The sequence below is a fragment of the Aphelocoma coerulescens genome, chromosome 6, assembly GCF_041296385.1.
Source record: "Aphelocoma coerulescens isolate FSJ_1873_10779 chromosome 6, UR_Acoe_1.0, whole genome shotgun sequence".
In the NCBI taxonomy this organism is placed as follows: domain Eukaryota; kingdom Metazoa; phylum Chordata; class Aves; order Passeriformes; family Corvidae; genus Aphelocoma; species Aphelocoma coerulescens.
The window spans coordinates 8130346-8147733 of NC_091020.1; the positions used below are offsets into that span (position 1 = coordinate 8130346).

A 17388-nucleotide genomic window follows, 5' to 3' on the forward strand; every position below is an offset into this window, starting at 1 on the left:
TCTCAGCTCCCCCACAGCAAAGAGCTTTTTTGGGGATAAAGAGTGCCTCAGTAGTTTTGACTTCTCTCCCTGACTGTTCCCGTTAGCAAACAGCCTGCGTTCCACTGACATGTCCTTACTCCCTCCAGCTTAACAGGGAGGAAAAAGACTGGAAACTGCAAGGAAAGAGAGTCAGAAGCTGCTCCTTGCTTGTAGGACAAGCTGGATGTCAAATGTGGCTTGCAAGACATAAGAGTCTTCTTTGAAAGCAGAGGATAAAGCCCTCCTTCCTCCTGGAGGTGCTCTGTAAAGTCACCAGCTCCCACTGAGCTGCTGTGGGCTCCGAGCTCAATTTCTGTCAGGGTCTTTTAGCTGGTGTAGTCCAAGCACTTGTGAGGGATGTGCACTCATTTTATTACACAAGCATCAGTGTATATCAGCATTTAAATATGCAGATGCAAAGGTTTCGAGCTGTGCATGGTTTTAAAGTCCTCTTACAGAGGTCTTCTGGCTAATTAAAATCTGGTTGCTGATGCTTTTTGTTTGATAAAAAGAGAGAGAGCCTCCTTTCTCCCAGATACCTTCCTTAGGCTTTTCTTTCCATGGGCAACAGGGTATGAAAGCTGGGATGGTATGATATTAGCTGGCCAAAATGAGGAAGTACTTTGGTTACATTTCCTTTGAGCCCTGTCTCTTACCTTTTCATTTTCCTATTTTCTCTATGTGTTCACACCTCAGTTAATCTCATTTTATTTTCCTTCTATTCCTAATTTTGTCTCCACTATTCAGGGAGTTTGTAATTCTGGGCTGGTTTTTGTCTTTAGTCTGCCTATCTGTTCAGTGGGAAATACAACACTTTTACCTACTTACTAAACCCCGTGTCAGGAAGATTTAAGAAATATTTACAAACCCGGGAAAAACCACAAACTGCTCTAGGTGCCAGAAATTAAAATCCCTAAATAACCATCTGGAAATAATAGCAATAGCTTCACAGTTAACTTATAATAATAATAGCATGGCTGAAGCTGCTTATATTTTGCCTGTATAAAAATACCAACTTCTGAATCATATGTAGAGAGGTTAGGCTGCAGTTTGACAGTTTGTGCTGCCCTTGAAATTTTTGCCATCAAGCATATTTTTAAAAAGCTAATTGATGATGCCCTGTGTGGTGACAATACCTCTATTTCTGTGTCAGTAATGGACAGCATGTGAGAGGTGGTATATAATTGCATTGTAATGTATATAGTTCCTGCAGCCTGGATTAGGTCTCTGCCTTTGCCCTTGAGATCCCTGAGACAGCAGGTTTCCCTGCTGCTCTTGGCAGGAGGTGACACAGTCAGGCTTGGCTTTAACACTTGGCATCACCCTGATGGGGTTTGAAGACAGGCAGTGATAAGGGTTTAAATGACAGAGAGACAAGCCCTGGGTGTGACACTGGCCTGAAGCAGCACAAGGCCCAAGCTCTGGGTGCTCTGTAGGGTGAGCCCACAAAATAGACCCTCCATATTTTCTGGGGAGCCTGCCTTTGTACTTAACATGCATTTAGAGAACTGTAACATCAAATAAAGACTGTGATCAGATCTGCTCACTATCAGCTTGAATGGCTTTTGTTACTCTGTGCCATGCATGTTTCTTCATGCACAACCCTTTCCCCTCTCCCATGGACAGAGCTGTTTCCAGTGTGAACACTCCCAGTGGGATTATTTGCAGCTGGATCCTTCCCTTAGCTCCCAGCACAGCTTTGCAAACATGTTCTGTGTGTAGGAGTGGGACATGCATGGGGGCAATGTCAGATGCAAGACTTATTCTCAAGCCAGAGTTGCACCAGACAGGGAGATACTCCTCCTGAGAAGTCCCTGTGAGACAGGGGGGTGACCCTTGGTGTGTGGGAAATCTTTGTAAACTCTTTGAACTACAGCAGCTTTTTATGCTAAAATAGAAGAGCACTTAGGCTCTTTGAACACTGGCAGTGCTACTTGGTGACAAATCTGGTACTTTCCCCACTAGCCTGTCATTCAAAAGATTTTAGCCTGGATTCTTGCCTCACCTGCTGTGTCTCTGTATTTTAGCAAAAAGAGATTCCCTCCTTGCAGAGCTGCGGCTATCCAAAGGACAAAATACCAGCCAGCATGACTCTTGTCTCCTCTGTCACAGGTATGAGGCAAGAGGGAACCTTTATTAATGGAAATTTAATTTGTCATACGTGATTTTGCAGGCTGATGAACAGGCTTATTTATAATGCTCTAAAGGAGATGGCTAGGGATGATGCTACAAGAATAAATTTAGTAAATGAAAAAATAATAATTCCAGTTTAACCAGGGACCTCAGCCCCATCCAGCCAGCTCTAAGAGAATGTGTCTATGTAACATCTAATTCTGTACTAAGGAGTATGGGGAGGAATTCCTCATAATTGTGTCTCCAACCCCAGAGCCTTTGGGAAGCATTCTCTTTACTACACTGAGGGAAAAATATTCTACTCTTTAGACAGGAATGAGAACTTGTACACTTAGCAAGGCCACTTGTGTCACAGAGCAGACATAAATAAGAGCTCAGGTTGCCTGTGACCCTCATTCATTAGGCTCGAGGCTTTAAGTATGTGACTGTGCAGCTCCTCCTGCATTGCAGTCAGCTCTTGTTGGAAGGCTGTGACCTGTTTGTCCTTTCTCCTGGAGCAGGGTGGGGTGGGGATCCAGCTGGGACCCAGACACTGTGAACTGAGCTCTTCTGTGGGGAGGCACAGCTGGGAAAAGTTGAGTCACCAATCTGCTCCTCAGAAGAGAGAAGATTCAGTAAGAGGTGAGACTGCTTCGTTAAGACTTTCATTTACAGGTAGATGGATGCATTCTGAAATGAACGATAATCACTTAATCTGCTGCTGCCTATGGTCTGTCTCAGGACATGCATCAGTGTTATCTGAGATAGACTGGTGGGCAGATTTGTACAGCACAGCTTGATGTTGAGAGTCCATTAGATTTTCATCATTTATTCTCTTTATTGATTCACTGTTACACCACACTGCTGCTTCTCAGAAGTCAGGTAGTGCCCTAAAAGAAAAAAATAGTTCCTCAATTTCCTGACCTCCACTGAAGTCCTAAATTTCTGTGCTGTGTTTCCAAACAGGTCCTCAGCTCTTAGATCTTTTTTGTGGCATCAGGTAAGCAACTTGATCACACCTCAACTCTCTACTTTGGACACGCCTGAGTGTACATCACACTGCAAAGCCTTAAATTCAGGCCTTGGCTTCCCAATACTTCCCTCTCATTCACTTATTTCTTCACCTCCCTGGGTGAGAGATCTCTGTATCTCTGTTCTCCTCCCAAAACACCTCTCACTCCAGTCAGGTTTTGGTACTTTTGATAAGGACAGCAACAAATCTGAGGCTGTGCAGAACCTGCTGCCACATGGGAAAAGGGCACAAGGAGGTTATTGCAGACTGGATGGAAGTACCCTGAGAAATATGAAAGGATCACCTTGTATAAACAGTTTAAATAGTTTTGAAGGTAATTTTTAGGCAGTGAGGCTATGCAATCTCATTGCATTGAGTGACTAAAGCCTAAGCAAGCACACTGCTTGCACTCTGTGTGGAGGTGAAGCCACTCCACAGCATGGTCACGGTCTTGCTGCATCTGATGCCATTGTATTTGTCATGTCTTTCTCTGCAGTGTCTGCTCTTGTGCATGGCATCTGCAGAGCTGCCAATCAATAACTTTTATTGATATTCACTTAATTTTTAGGCTAGAGAACAATCACGCTGCCCCAGGAGATAAGGACAAGTCAGTGAGCTAGCTTGGTGTGTTTTGCTGTTATCTCTCTATCCATGTTGCTCTGAGACTCACACACAAAGTCTCTGGAGAGTTCACTTGTCTTTCTGCTGGATACCAAACTGCTGCATTTTGTCGGGAAACTGGTCCTTACCAGTCCCACTAATCAGCAATAATGACCCTGATGAGTCTCAGCAGGGCTCACCCACAGCCTCTGCCACAGCCCAGGTGCTCTATTTAGGCTCAGCCTTGGGCCAGCAGTTCTGGCCAGAGCTATGGTGCAGAAATGCTGGTCTCTGATCCCATCATGCTTCTGCCTGGATGTTTGGGTTTCTGCACTCCACAGGGTGAATTTTGCTCTGCTGTGTCTCAGTGGTACCAGGAGTACTCGTAGAGCAGAACCAGGTTTGCAAATGCAGCATCCTTTGTGTTTGCAGTCAGCCAGGCACTGTCCAGGAGCACTGCACACCACTTTGGAGAGCTGTTGACATGGAGCCTGGAAAGATGAGGCTCTGTAATGTACTCAGTGTACACTCAGCTCTCAGCAGCTGTGGTCCACTTTTGGTCTGACTCCTTACAGGTGGAGAGGAAATGGGTTGTGCTTCTGTGGATTCACAGCTTCTCCTTGCTGGCTGCATGTTATCTGGCAGACTGCTGGGTCCCAGTTTGACAGCTGAGGAGAGATAGAGGGATTTAACCATTCTTTAAATGAAGCAAGAAAGCAAAAATCAAATGTGTAGATCAGCCATCATGACGACAGCTGTGCTGGGCTCCCTCTCAGCAGAGACATGTAAAATGTATCCGTGTGGAAGCAGTTGAAGACACCTATTGGGAATCTGTCTTTACAGCTGGTTCCTAAAGGTCTTCCTGTTTGTCAGCATCCCTGCCTATGCCCTGTGAGCCAGCCCAGCAGGTGTGTGAATGCTGCTTGTTTCCTCTGCCACCAAAACTTGGCACACACGGAGAGTATGCAGTGAGAACCACTCTGGAGTCTGCTGCTCGCCCTTTGTGTGTCAGTGTTTCCTGTCAGGCTGTCACAGGACACAAATAACAGGCAGAAGGGATGCAGACAGGGGCAGTGACCTTGGCAGGCTGTTTTCCCAAAAGGCCTGGGGCCAGCCTCTGCTCTTAGACATTCACCATTTCCAGTGGGATCAACAGGGAAAACTAACAGTGAGGAGGAGTTCCATGAGCAGATGCACTGCCACGGTCAGAGCAAAGGAGCAGTTAAATTTGATATTCAACTTGCCAAATTACCTCATCTGAAAGTAATTTTGCAGCAACTGTGCACAAACTCAGCAGGTAGTGGTCCTGGAGGTGAACTTGAATTACTTGATAAGTGCTTAGCAAGTCTCTGTCTGCCTTTTATGTTTGGAGAATCTTATTCCTAAGTTGCCTTACTCTGTTGGTTGTATGCTTCTTATTTGGGGTATGTACTTTGTAATTGGGAGTGAAGGGCCAGAGTCCTGCCTCTTAATTGGAGACAGATTTTGGTTGTTGCCTTTGAAATTTTCTCCAAGTGGGATAGTGTTCCTGCATGGAGCTATTCAGTATTGTTTGGAAGGGTGGAAAATACTGCCCCGTATCAGCTGTGATTGCAATAACACCTCTGAATAGGGACCAGGTTCTAAAGTTAATTTCTCCTTACTTTTAGGCTTGTTCAGACTGGTCCAGGATTTCTTCTATCAGCTTGTAGTTGTTCTTTCTAGAATTTTTTTTTTTACCAGAACATGTCAGTCACACTTGAATATCTGCAGTTTAAATGCCACAGGGATGGATATATTCACATTAAAAGTCTTTGTGCAATTATCTCTCATGAGATCTAATGTCATGTGGGCTGTTTGAATCATCCCAAACAATCAAATTGGCTTAATCAGCAAAAAAATGCATAATTATTCAGTGTGGTTTATAATTAAGGATAAATGCTTGAAAAAAGCTCCCATGAAGCCTGTGGTGAGGAATGCTGAAGGGGATGGACTCCCTGATGCAGCCTGAGCCACTGTATAGAGGTGGGAGCAGAGTGCTGAAACTGGGAATGTTTTATTTACTATGCCATGCTGTGCATCACACTCAGAATTTTGCTTCCTTTTAATTGCCTTCTGCAGCAAGTCAGGTGTGATGTAAATGATTAATTAGCTTCAAGTGTTACCACTTGGCCCAGGTTTGTCCTGGATGGCCGGGGCTGGATCTGTACTGGCAGCTATGCCATGGTGCCTCCTGAGGGAGCCTGCATCTCAAAACAAAGTTCAGGTGGGACGCATAAAGGTGCTAAAAGAAGTGTAACTCAGGATGGGCCAAGAAAATCATCAAGGGAGGTTAGGTAATTATGCCACAAAGCAGCCATGCTGCAGCCTTCCCCCAGATAAACTTGGAAGGTGGATGTGGAGTGAGGCTGTCCTGTCTGGCCCTTCCCCTGCAGCCTTCCTCAATGTGCAACAGTAGAACGTGCTGGGGGAGCTCAGAAACTGAAGTTGGAAGTCTCCCTGCCCGTTTTTTAAGCAGTGAGTCCCGTTCGCAGCTGAAGGTGAGCAGAGAGCTGCCAGGGCAGTTCAGACTGTACAGTCCTTGCCACACACTTGGTCCAGTGTCTGGTTTGGTGCCTCTGGTGTGCATCCTGTCTGTCTGGCAGCCTTCCCTCCACTCAGTGTCCCACTGTGCTGGACACTAGTTTTTCTAGACCCAGCCTGCTGAAAGGGAAAAGGGGATTAAAAGGAAAGCCTTGTAGTCTTGTTCCTTCAGAGCCTGGCAGCCAGCTGGCTCTCCACTGCTGAGAGCCATGAAGTGGTGCACTAAGTCTGCCCTTAGCTCTGAGCACTAATTCCCTTTCCCCAGTGACAGCATTATGCCCATTTCCTAGAAGCTTTTTAGGGCCAAGAGGTGCCAGAGGGCTCAGGCAGGTACCTGCTCTCTCCCAGCCCTCCCAGGTCTTGCACAGGCACTTGGGCAGCCGGGGCTGGTGCCAGGGGTTTGAGCAGCAGCACAGGGAACCAGGGGCTGGGCTTGCTTTTACTGCTGAGCTTGGATGGGCAGGGAGTGCTGGAGGGAACTTGAGCGTGGGAAGGCTGCTCTCGGATGTGGAGACGGGGGATTTGGGGAAGGGGCAAGGAGAGATCCATTTTGCTGGGTCAGTCCTGTGTTACCCCTTCCTGCAGGATGGATGGTCACCAAAGCATTTTGAAGTGTCTCCCTCTGTGCCCTCCCCATGGGGTGGCAGTACAGCTCCTTCAGGGGATGGGATAGCCACAGGCTGCCCCACAGTGCACAGAAATGAGCATTGGCATGAACAGCTTCACTGGAATCCTGCGTCTCACTTCTCTGAAGCTTCCACTTAACTCCAGTTGGACATGGAGGACTGAGATGTTACAGGCACTGGGCAGGGCTAGCAGTTACAGGAAAACAACAAAGAGGTTTTTTAGATGTTCCACTGGTATCATCCTGTTTCTCTACCAAACACAAAGCTCTCCTAAGCCCAGATGTCCCAATTTTATTTTTAATTCACTTTTATCAGCTTGGTTGCATGCAGAGTAAAGAGAACAGTTTGGGTCTTTTTGAATTCTTTGGATTTTCTAGTCAGTGGCTCACTGAGAAAACTCATACCTGAGCCTCTGGCATTGCCAGAGTATACCAGTCTCCCTTCACTGGCAGCTCATCCACACAGATTAATTTCTGTGGGGCCCTCTTCCTCCCTGTTTGGGGCTCCTGGCTGTCCCCATCTCTGCTGTGAGCAGGCCTATCTGGAGCAGGTCTCCATGGGGATTTCAGCTCCAACAATGTATCCATGAACAAAAAGGCCAGGTACTGGTGAGAGATGGGGCTCATTCTCCACCATATGCTGTAAGTAATTTGCTGAAGCTGGGTGTCACTGGGGCCAGGCAGGGACCTGTGTCCCCAGATCCATGTGCTAAAGGGCCGTGCATGTCACCTGCCAGCCCTGTGCTCACAGATGAGCTGGAGAGAAATGTGGGGTGCTCATGGCCAATCTGGGAGCTCCAAGGGATGTGCTGCACCAGAGGATCCCTCAGGAATCCCTTGAGCCTAGCACTAATGGGAGCACAGCAGCCACGAATGAATAAATATTTCCTCTCCAGTAAAAATTGGGTTCTTTAATGGAGATGCAAGGGAAGTCCTCCAAGCTTCTCAATGTTTGAAACAAGAGCTGCCTGCTTGTTAGCTGTGACTTACTGCTTTTGCTGGGGTCCTACAAATGGAATGGATTCAGAAGGTTAAGCCCAGATGAGCTCATGCTGTTCAGCTGGATGATATTAGGAGTTAATCCCTTTGCGTGGTTCGGTATTTTGTAATACCTCTCAAGCCTGATGATTGCAGCTGTATTTTAAAAGCTTTGTTTTTTAAAGATAATCTGATGGAAGTGTGAAGCTGGCAGAAATAAAAAATATTCTCTTCTTTCCATAGAAAAGACACAGTATTTGTTTCCATACTTAAACTTTTCTTTGAACTCGCTTGCAAAAGAAATTCGAGATTGTCTAGATCCTTCCAGTGATGACTTGTAAAATTCAAATCTGTGATAGAGATGCAACTGGTAATGTTTCCCACAACTGCTGCAAGTAATTAAAGGTCTCCTTTACATGTTTAATAACCATCTTGTTTCCTGGCTACTCAATAACTCTTTTGTTCCCTGTGGTTTGTCTTTGTGCTGCTGGCACTTAGAATGGCTGGTTTCTGGGAGCCCCTGAACTGCTAGGTGTTTTAAATAGCTCATCAGCCAGGTAATGTTGTTGCCTTCTGGCTGTGAGCTAATTAAATATGTGTATAACAAATCTACCCTGTAGACTGAAACTCCAAGGATGTGCTTGGTTGACCCAGGGTTCCCAGCTGGGGTTATTTCTTTGATTCCCCTGTGAACAGAACGTTTTGGGGATTTGCTGCTGATGTGAAATCCTCCTACCAGGTTTCCGAGCCATCCACCAAGCAGCTGATCCACTCATCCCAGTTAACCTTCTTGTTCCGATCTGTGTCACAGGACTCAGAGGATGGAAATCAACAGGAAAATAACAGACTTGCTTTCTTTGAAGAATTGTGGGAACACTGCAATGCCCTGAGTGTTTGCAACATGCCTCTGAGCTAAATATCAGTTAAAGGAAGTTTACTTTTGAAAGCCAGAGGATCGCTAAGTCTGGCTTTCTTTGGAATTCTCATGAGTTTTATTTACAGCTTCTGTGTAAAAAAAAAAAAAAAAATCCATATGGCTGCAGAGAAACATGATCTGAGCAAATCCTAATAACTGGAAAGTCAGAAAGCAGAGTAAAGAGTTTAGCATAGGTAAGCAGGCCTGTCTTTTAAGGTCTAAGTTCAAATGCAAAGGTCTTTAGAACACTGTGGTTTGGAGACTTGGCCTTGGCCTGGTCTATCAGGACCTGTGAGAGCTACCAAGGAGTTCTCTGTCCTCCCTAATAGTTATTTACTGTTTCAGCTGTTACTTTGAGTTCCTTGTGGGCACATGATCTGTGTGAAGAGTTGAACTCTGCAGGCATGGGGCAGTGGGGCTGTTTTCAAGGTCTCTATGATCTGTAAGTCAGTCAAGCAATTCTGAGGGCATGGCTTTCAATTTAGGAATCCTTAGGGCTCCCAGTGCCAGTAATGAAGCAGAAAGTAACCAAAATGGTGTTTGGAAGGGAAATAAGTGATAGAGGAGAAACAGATGGGAGGAGGAAAAAAAATCACAATATTCTTATGTCACTCGTACATTTCAGTTGGTATTTTTTTCATGTGTTTCCTTGATTCTTTTTCCACTCTTTCCTCTGCTCTCCTCTTCTGCTTCTTACCTGCTTAGGTTCAAATATTTGATAGAAAACATTTGTTCCTGCTTTTTATCTGCAGAAATGCATAGAAGAGATTAGAGTTTAAGGCATCCCTGTTCTAGGTTGGAATTTGTGTTACTAAAATAGATTAACAGCATGGAAATTTGGCCAAGAAAATATTGGCTCTTCTGCTGCTAGAGAATAGTTGGTATTAGAGTTCATGAATTTTACTTGACAGGGCCAAAAGGGAGGTAATTGGTGCTAAACATGAGACTTTTGCCTTTTTTTTTTAATTGGAATAGCTGTGACCAGAATCCAGTCCCCCAGCACTGTGCATCTCCCTGGGTGGCTGTGTAAAAGCCTTTAGGGAGTTAATGTTTAGCTGAAAGGTCCCTGCTGTTGTACTTCCAGTCCAGCTTGGAGCTCCAGGAGGTGCTGCTGCCTGCTAAGCACTCAGCACAGCAGCTCTTTGTGTCAGACTTCAGCCCTTCTGAGAGAAGCATGGGGGAGATCTCCAGAGATTTCACCTACAGGAGGTGACTTCTCATCCCCTGGGCCTCAGGTAATGCACCTGGAAATTAAATGCATTGCATTTAAGAGGAGAGAAGCACATCTGGAAAAGGAAACAGAACTTTCTGCCAGCTCAATTTCTAGAAATGATGTGTTTGTTATTTAACAGGAGGGGATTTTCACTGAGATTTAGTGGAAAAGTGCTTCAGCATGCTGTGCCAGGGGCAGGTGTCAATAATGAAGCTTTTTGAGCTCTTGCTGGCCACATGTGTGGTTTCTCTTCTGCTCTGAGGTGTGGACTCTCCACTGTAGTATTTCCAAAAGGGAAGAAAGGAGTAAACTTAGACAATCAAAGCAGTAATAGTGGCAGTTCAGGGATACTCTGTGTATTTTTAAGAATGTGAGAAAGCAAGAGTGATATAGAGATTCAGAGCTGTCAGTCTGACTTCAACCACCATTTGTTTTGGCTGAAGGAGTAGTTGAATAGGTTTTTATAACCATATCCTGGGGGGCATCAGGCACCACCAGCTGGTCAAAGGAGGGGATTGTCCCACTGCTCTGCTCTTGGGTGGCCCCACATTGAGTGCTGGTGGCAGGTTTGGGCACAACAATATAAGAAAGATAATAAAGCTACTAGAAGGTGTTCAAAGGAGGACAATGAAGATGGTGAAGGGCCTTGAGGGGAAGCCTGAGGAGAGGCTGAGGTCCCTTGGTCTGTTCAGCCTGGAGAAGAGGAGACTGAGAGGAGACCTCACTGCAGTCACAACTTCTTGTGAGGGGAAGAGGAGGGGCAGACACTGATCTCTGCTCTGTGGTGACAGTGACAGGAGCTGAGGGAATGGCCTGAAGCTGTGCCAGGGGAGGTTTAGGTTGGATATCAGGAAAAGGTTCTTCACCCAGAGGGTGGTCAGGCACTGGAACAGGCTCCCAAGGCTGGCAGAGTTCAAGAAGCATTTGGCCAATGCTCTCAGGCACAAGGTGTGACTCTTGGCATTGTCCTGGGCAGGGCCAGGAGTTGGACTTGGTGATCCTTGAAGGTCCTTTCCAGCTCAGCTTATTCTGTGATTTTACGAACTTGGTCAAATAATGGCTTCTTCAAAGGAAATTACGTTCCCCTAATTTGCTGAACTTCAAGTACACCATTGAAACAGTGGACAAAGGCATACTTTGCTTGTGATCCCCAGAAAAATCTGTTTCCAAAACCACTTTTAAGAGCTTATCAAAGAACTAAGCCATTATGGATTAAGGCAATGTCCTGGTTTACATACAGGTTAAAAGACAAAGTGATGAAAAGCTTTTTAGTTAAATTTCATCACAAAGCTGCATTAACTATGACATAGCCAAGATTTTAAGACTCCTGTAAAATTGCACAATATGCAAGGAACTTTTTTTTTTTTGAGGTCATGGGAGATGGACATGATAGGAGCTCCAAGGAGCTTTCAGATGTCGGTGCTTTCCAATGGCAAATTAAACACAGAATCAATAAATGCTATATAATGCCAACGGAAAGAATGAATTAATTTAAACCCGGAGCACTGAAAAGTTGTTAACTGATTGGTGAAAGGCTTAGGAAAAGGCTTGAATGCTGCTGTGCATTGCTCAGCAAACTGTGTGACAGGTCAGAACAGAGGTTGCACTGGAGCCCTGCATGAGGAGCTGAGCCTGATAAATGTTTTGCTCTGCTTGGCTGGTGACTCTCTCAGGAGTCAAGCCAGCTGTCCTGGCAGCTTGAAGGGACAGGTAAAGTCTAGGATAGAGGGCAATTGCTTGGACTTCACCTTGCTAATACGTTTGTGATACATCAAAGGCTGCTGGATTAGGGCTGACCCTCGGGTCTGCTCACACTCAGTGGGGATAGAGGGGACCGTCCCTGTCACCTGATGGCAGAGCCTGCAGGGGCAGGGAGGTGCTCCCTGCCTGCTCACTCATCTGCTGGGCTCCTGCTCCAGGCAGTACAGCTCGTGGCAAGAAATCTGCACACACAATAGCTGCTGAAAAATTTCTCACTTAAAAGGTTTTGCTGTAGAAAGGGAGGAGAAGGGACGATGAGGTTACGGTGTGATTCACATACATTTCTCCTTGGCAAGGAGGAGGAAGGAGCAGACAAAGGCCTCGGGCTTTCACCATTCTTTCCAGGTGACTAAGCAGCAATTTTAACAAAAGCCAATGCTAGGCAGGTGAACAGAGCTGATGGTACATCTGAGAGCTCCTGTGTCACTTCCTGCACAGCGAAAATCTGCTTAGGCTGTGGGAGATGCATTGTGTTGTATTGATTTTTCTCCTCCGGGTTGAGTGTGCCTGTGAGCTTTCTCCCCTGTGACAGATTAGGTCATCCCTGCTGAAGGTCACCCATGGTTTTCCAGCATCTTTTTCATTGCTGGAGGTCGAGGTTTTGGCTTCCCCGTCTGTGCTTGTTTTGGCCAGCAGAGGGTACTAAATGAAAGGTTAATATAGGAAAAAGTTTTCTAATGCTGTCAGGCTGGGCTCAAAGTTTAGAATAGAAGCTGTACTTCTGATAATGGAGAGGCCTCTAACAGACAAAACCCAGTTAGAAATGCTGATATCCTCAGGCTGCCTTTCTATGCAAATTTGTTTTGTTTATGATTAAAACATTTGAATTTAAAAATTGCTAGTCATGTAAATGACTGCTGGTTTTATTCAGTATTCAATTAGCAGTGTATGTTGTTTCATGTCCTTGATGACATCTTTTGTAGAAATTAATTAATGATAATAATAAGGCTTTTTGTAAAAATGAAGCTGTAAAAGCAGTCATGAAGTGATTTTGTTGGGGGGGGGAAGGGGGAAGAATTTCCTTTAAAGAATGCATATTTCAAGTGAGTGTTTGAAAGCATCAATCTGAAGTGTTTATCCTGTAAGATTAACATGGAATTTTCACTTGCTATTTTTATCCTCTTGCCACTTCACTTCCTCTTATGTCAGAGCTGGTGTAATCCATCTCTCATTGCCAGATGTTGCCTGTCCTGCACTGGGAGGGGCATCAGAGCCCCCTACTCTGCCTCTTTCCAGCCAGGCTTTTTGCACAAGCTCGAAGCAGGATCAGTCTCTGCCTCTCCCTGCCATTGCTGCCCATTTCTGGGAGCCCCTGGCGTGGCCTCACCGTGTCTCAGTCCCTGCTCTGACGTGCAGCTTCCTTCTGGCTGGGAGGAATGCAGACTGGAGCTGCTGAGCCCATGGGAGGATGCTCTGTGCCAGGAGCACAGGGTCCCCTCTGTGTCCCCTCTGTCAATGCAGCCCCAGCCTGGGTGGCATCTGGAACGTGCTGGCAGTGGGGGCAGGACACAGGGATGCAGGTAACAAGCCTCCCTGCTTTAGCTCATTCTGTGGCAGCTCCATGGGTTTTAGTTCCCCCTGCCCCTGCAAAACAAAGGTTAATACTGTCATATTCCACTGCAAAGTTGTGACCTGGATTAATTTTTTTTTTTTTTAGTGTGTTATTGCCATTTTCTTAACTTTTCCAGTCTAACCTTGTCTTCCCATCTGGGAGTATCTACATGTGGAAGAATGGAATATAACATTTGCCAGGAAAAAATAGAGTTTTCAGAATACATTGTTAGAAAAACAGGCTATAAAGAAATAATGGTGGCCTTTTCCAGCTCGAATTCTAATACAAGTTTATATTACATCTGGGAAATTTTTTTCTCTAGCATTAGAATAGTAATTTTTAGGTATATTTTATATATAAATGTGTTTATCCTTACATCTTCCTATTTTTTTTATGTGTAATAATATGAATAGTAAAAGCGACAACCAAATATTTATCAGGAAATGCAATTTAAGATTGAAATCAGATGGGATTGAAATGGAGAACTGAGGTTCAAATCCCAGGTAGATCCTGTCACTTCTGATCTGACTTGTGACACCACCTCCCTATTGGGTGTTAATTGTCAAACAAATCCTGCCAGCAGCATATGGAGCATGGTAAATCATGGATGTGTGGAGGCATCCTCAGAAATGTAGCACGGTGGGGTGAAACAACCACAGTCCTTTGCTGAGTCTCAGCACTCTGCACCTTTCACCCCCTAAGCTGCAACCAAAGGTGGAAAGCTGCAATCTTTAAGGATTTTGTTTCAGAAAGTGAAAGGGTGTGAAAGAGGTGTTAGAATGGAAGCTGGAACTCGACCTGGACAATGGGAAGCATGTGTCTGCTAGCTGGTAAAATAAACCGGGAAAGAACGTTCAGAAACCTTCCCAAGACCTCTGCCTGCTTCTCCAGTTTCTGCCTGCTCCCCCCTTTGTGCTGTGATGTGGCTGCTGTCTGTCCCTGCTGGCTGGGGTCCCTTTCATCCCAGCCTGGTCCTTGCTTTATTTTTTTCTCTAGTGATTCTCCCCATGCTGCCAAAGCCTCTTGAATACCATAGAGCTCTTATCAAGCACATCTTCTTCAACCTTCTGGGCCAGTCAGCTGCCTTCCACATCCCTCCCTATGCTCTTCCTCTGCAAGTCTGCCCTTTGCCCTCTGTGGTCCTGTCATTGTCTAGCCCTGCAGCAAAGTCTGCTGGAAAGTTCTTCTGGAATGGTCTCAGAGGCTGCTGGCAAGATCACACGAGTTTTGATCCCATTTTCTTCCTCCTCTGCAGCTTGGCTGCAGGAAATCTTGCCTGCAGAGCCCCAGGTAACCACTGCCTTGTGTGTGTACACTTCAGCACCTTTCTCCTCTGTGATCCCTTCCCGTGGCCAGTCCTGCTGGCACCATCTCAGTGTGCACCTTAGCACAGCTTTTGAGCTTTTCCTTTCTGACTGCTGTGGGCACCACCACGTCCTGCTGTGACTCAGGATGGTATCTGTTGTGTGGATACTGCATAGACATCTCAGGATGTCCTTACGTACAAAAAGGGGTCTTCATTTCATAAGCTGACCTTGAATGAAAGCTGTTAAAGGATCCAGTCCTTCCCTTCCACGTGCACTAAACCTCCAGCTCAGAGGATTAGTGCATGTGGAAGGGAAGGACTGGATCAGACTGTAGCCCCTTCACATCTTTGTTAGTGTACCATGCTCCCCTCCATCTTTAGCCAACCTGCCTGCACACTCATGGCACACTGAGGCAAGGACTTGGTCTTGATTTAACTCTGGTTTGAGTTTCCTGTCTTTCCCCCTGCTCTGTTCTAGCACGTGGGATGCTATTGACCTCTCATTTGGCTGTTTTCACGTCTCGTGCCTCTGACCCCTGGGCAGTGAGATGTCAAACCTCCTTTCTGACTGGCCCACAACAACTTTCACCAGCCCTTTGGCTTTGACAAAGTTCTCGTTATGTTTGATTTCAGTACAACCAATTTATTAAATTTCTCTGGGTTTTCCATAATAAATATCAGCAAAAGTTCTACTGAAAAAAACTGTGTGAATTTCCATCTGAATGTTTTCCAAACTGTCCTGTGTCTCAACTACAAATGGAGAGGTATGAGTCAGACAATGCTGATGGTGTGCTGGGATTATTGTGACAGGCAGCAGTCAGTGCTGTTTCACTGGGTCTGAACTCCTTTGCTTTCCTCTGCCACTCCTGTCTTGTTCTGTACTAGATATGGGCCTCTGGCAGACAGAAAGGCTTCATGTTTTCTCTCTGTGTTATACCTCCTTCTAACTGACAGAAAACACAAGAGTAGTGGACAAAATGAGCCCCACTACTATTTCTAAAGTGACCATCTAAACAAAAGCTAGAGAAGTTTACCATATAAACCTATATTGCTAGAAGTGCCTTTGTTTGCAGCATAATCTCCCTGGAGAGACTCCATCAAGGTGTGAGCTGGGAAGACTATCTCCACTGCCTGGGATAGAACAGCCCTCCTGTGTTTGAAAGGTGCTTAGCAACGTGAAAAGTAAAAGTGGAGTGCTTGCTTCAGGGAACAGCACCATGATGCCACGTTGTGACTCAGATCAGGTGCTCAGCTGGTGCACAAACTCACTTCCAGAGGTGGGGCCTTAAGTCACTGAGGGGTGTTTAGGTATCACTTAATAGTACTGCTGTATTATATATTAAACTGTGACATAATCCTTACTGATACTACCTCCTTGTACTGCTAGACTAATTATTGAATTTCCTAGTTTTAGTTGCCTCTTTCAGAGGTTTGTCTGGAGATCTCTATACAGCTCAAACTTTTAAGTGCAGTTTAGGAATTTCAGTGATTTTTAAACCTGTTTTCCCTCAGTTATTTGCACTAAGTGTTCACTACTGCTCTTGGATGCCCAGCGTGCTGAGCAAGTCAGATGGATTTTTCTAATTCCTGGTTTTTTTTCAAAGCCTTACATAGCATTTAAGCCACACAATTCTAAAATCAGTAAAGAGCTGTATGTCTTCAGTTCTGTGTAATTGCCCTGAAAGAGTAACTGTAGCTATTATTACTTCAACAGTATTTTTCTGCCTTTGATTCTTGGGAACAGCTGTAAGTTAATTAAATTATAAACTAAGCTTTCAGTGAGTGATTATCATCATTATTTATTCAGGATTAATAAGGCTGGCAAAAACAACTCCTTCTTATGCTGTGACAGCAATTGCTTGTGTGTCTGTGCATCCAGGACACAGCACCATGAAGCTGTGCCTGCAGTCTGCCATAAATCCCGACAGCTGTGCCATTTATTCTCGTGTGCAGTCTAACACAGCAACACAGGAAAGAAAGATTCATTGTGAACCCCTCCCAGGGCCCTCGTGTGTGCCTGGTAGGTCAGCAAAGTTCAGCTCCCAACACTGGGAGCTTTCATGTGCCAGGAGCACAGGAGGAGAAGGGAATCATGTTGTATAGTGCCACATAATCAGAGAGAGCCCTGTAACTGATACTGCTGCCCCAGGCTTGTTCTTTCAGTTTGGGCTAGACTTTACAGCTAGTCTGCTGTCTGAGGAGGAGCTGAAATGTGAAGCAGCTCTGTCCTGCTCACATTAAAATCAAACAGAATGGTGGCCAAGACAACAATTGATGAGCTTGCCTCAGTTGTGATTTCAGATCCTGAGCTCGTGTGAAGAAAAGCAAATGGAGCTGCTTACTGTGGTGAGGTTCATAGAGCAGCCATGCCATGCACTGCAAAACACTTTTTGGTCTCTTAAAGGGCTTTGCACTGGTAATTGGAGTAACTAATACCTTGTCACTGCAGTGCACCCAGGAGGAACTCCTGCTCTGAGCAGGTGCTCACGCCTGCAGTAGTGCCTGGAGTCTGGAGGAGAGGCTTCATCCATTAACACTGGTCTGAGAATACAAACCCATTTAGCCAGCTGTCAGGGCCTCTGCTTACTTTCAATTCCCATCTGGACAGGTTTGAACCCCAGTGACATAAAGGTAAAAAGTTTGCTATCCTGTTATAAATCCCCTGAAGCTCCTGTTTCACCAGCTCTCCGTACTGGAAAGCTTTTTCTGTAGCAGCTACCTTCACATCCT

General features: G+C 45.5%; 1 protein-coding gene across 11 annotated transcripts in view; it reads left to right on the top strand.

Annotated features, from left to right (window-relative positions):
- CCSER2 (coiled-coil serine rich protein 2) overlaps positions 1-17388 on the top strand; it is a 142030-nt gene that overhangs the window by 32827 nt on the left and 91815 nt on the right. For 5 of the 11 annotated variants that reach the window (XR_011151648.1, XR_011151650.1, XR_011151649.1 and 2 more), the window contains 4 exons: positions 2049-2133; positions 2655-2775; positions 3100-3133; positions 5395-5635. The exons of 1 other annotated variant lie outside the window; for it this stretch is intronic. The gene's annotated coding sequence lies outside the window, so the exon portion shown is untranslated. 5 more of the 11 variants (XR_011151644.1, XR_011151642.1, XR_011151643.1 and 2 more) reach the window with 5 other exon arrangements.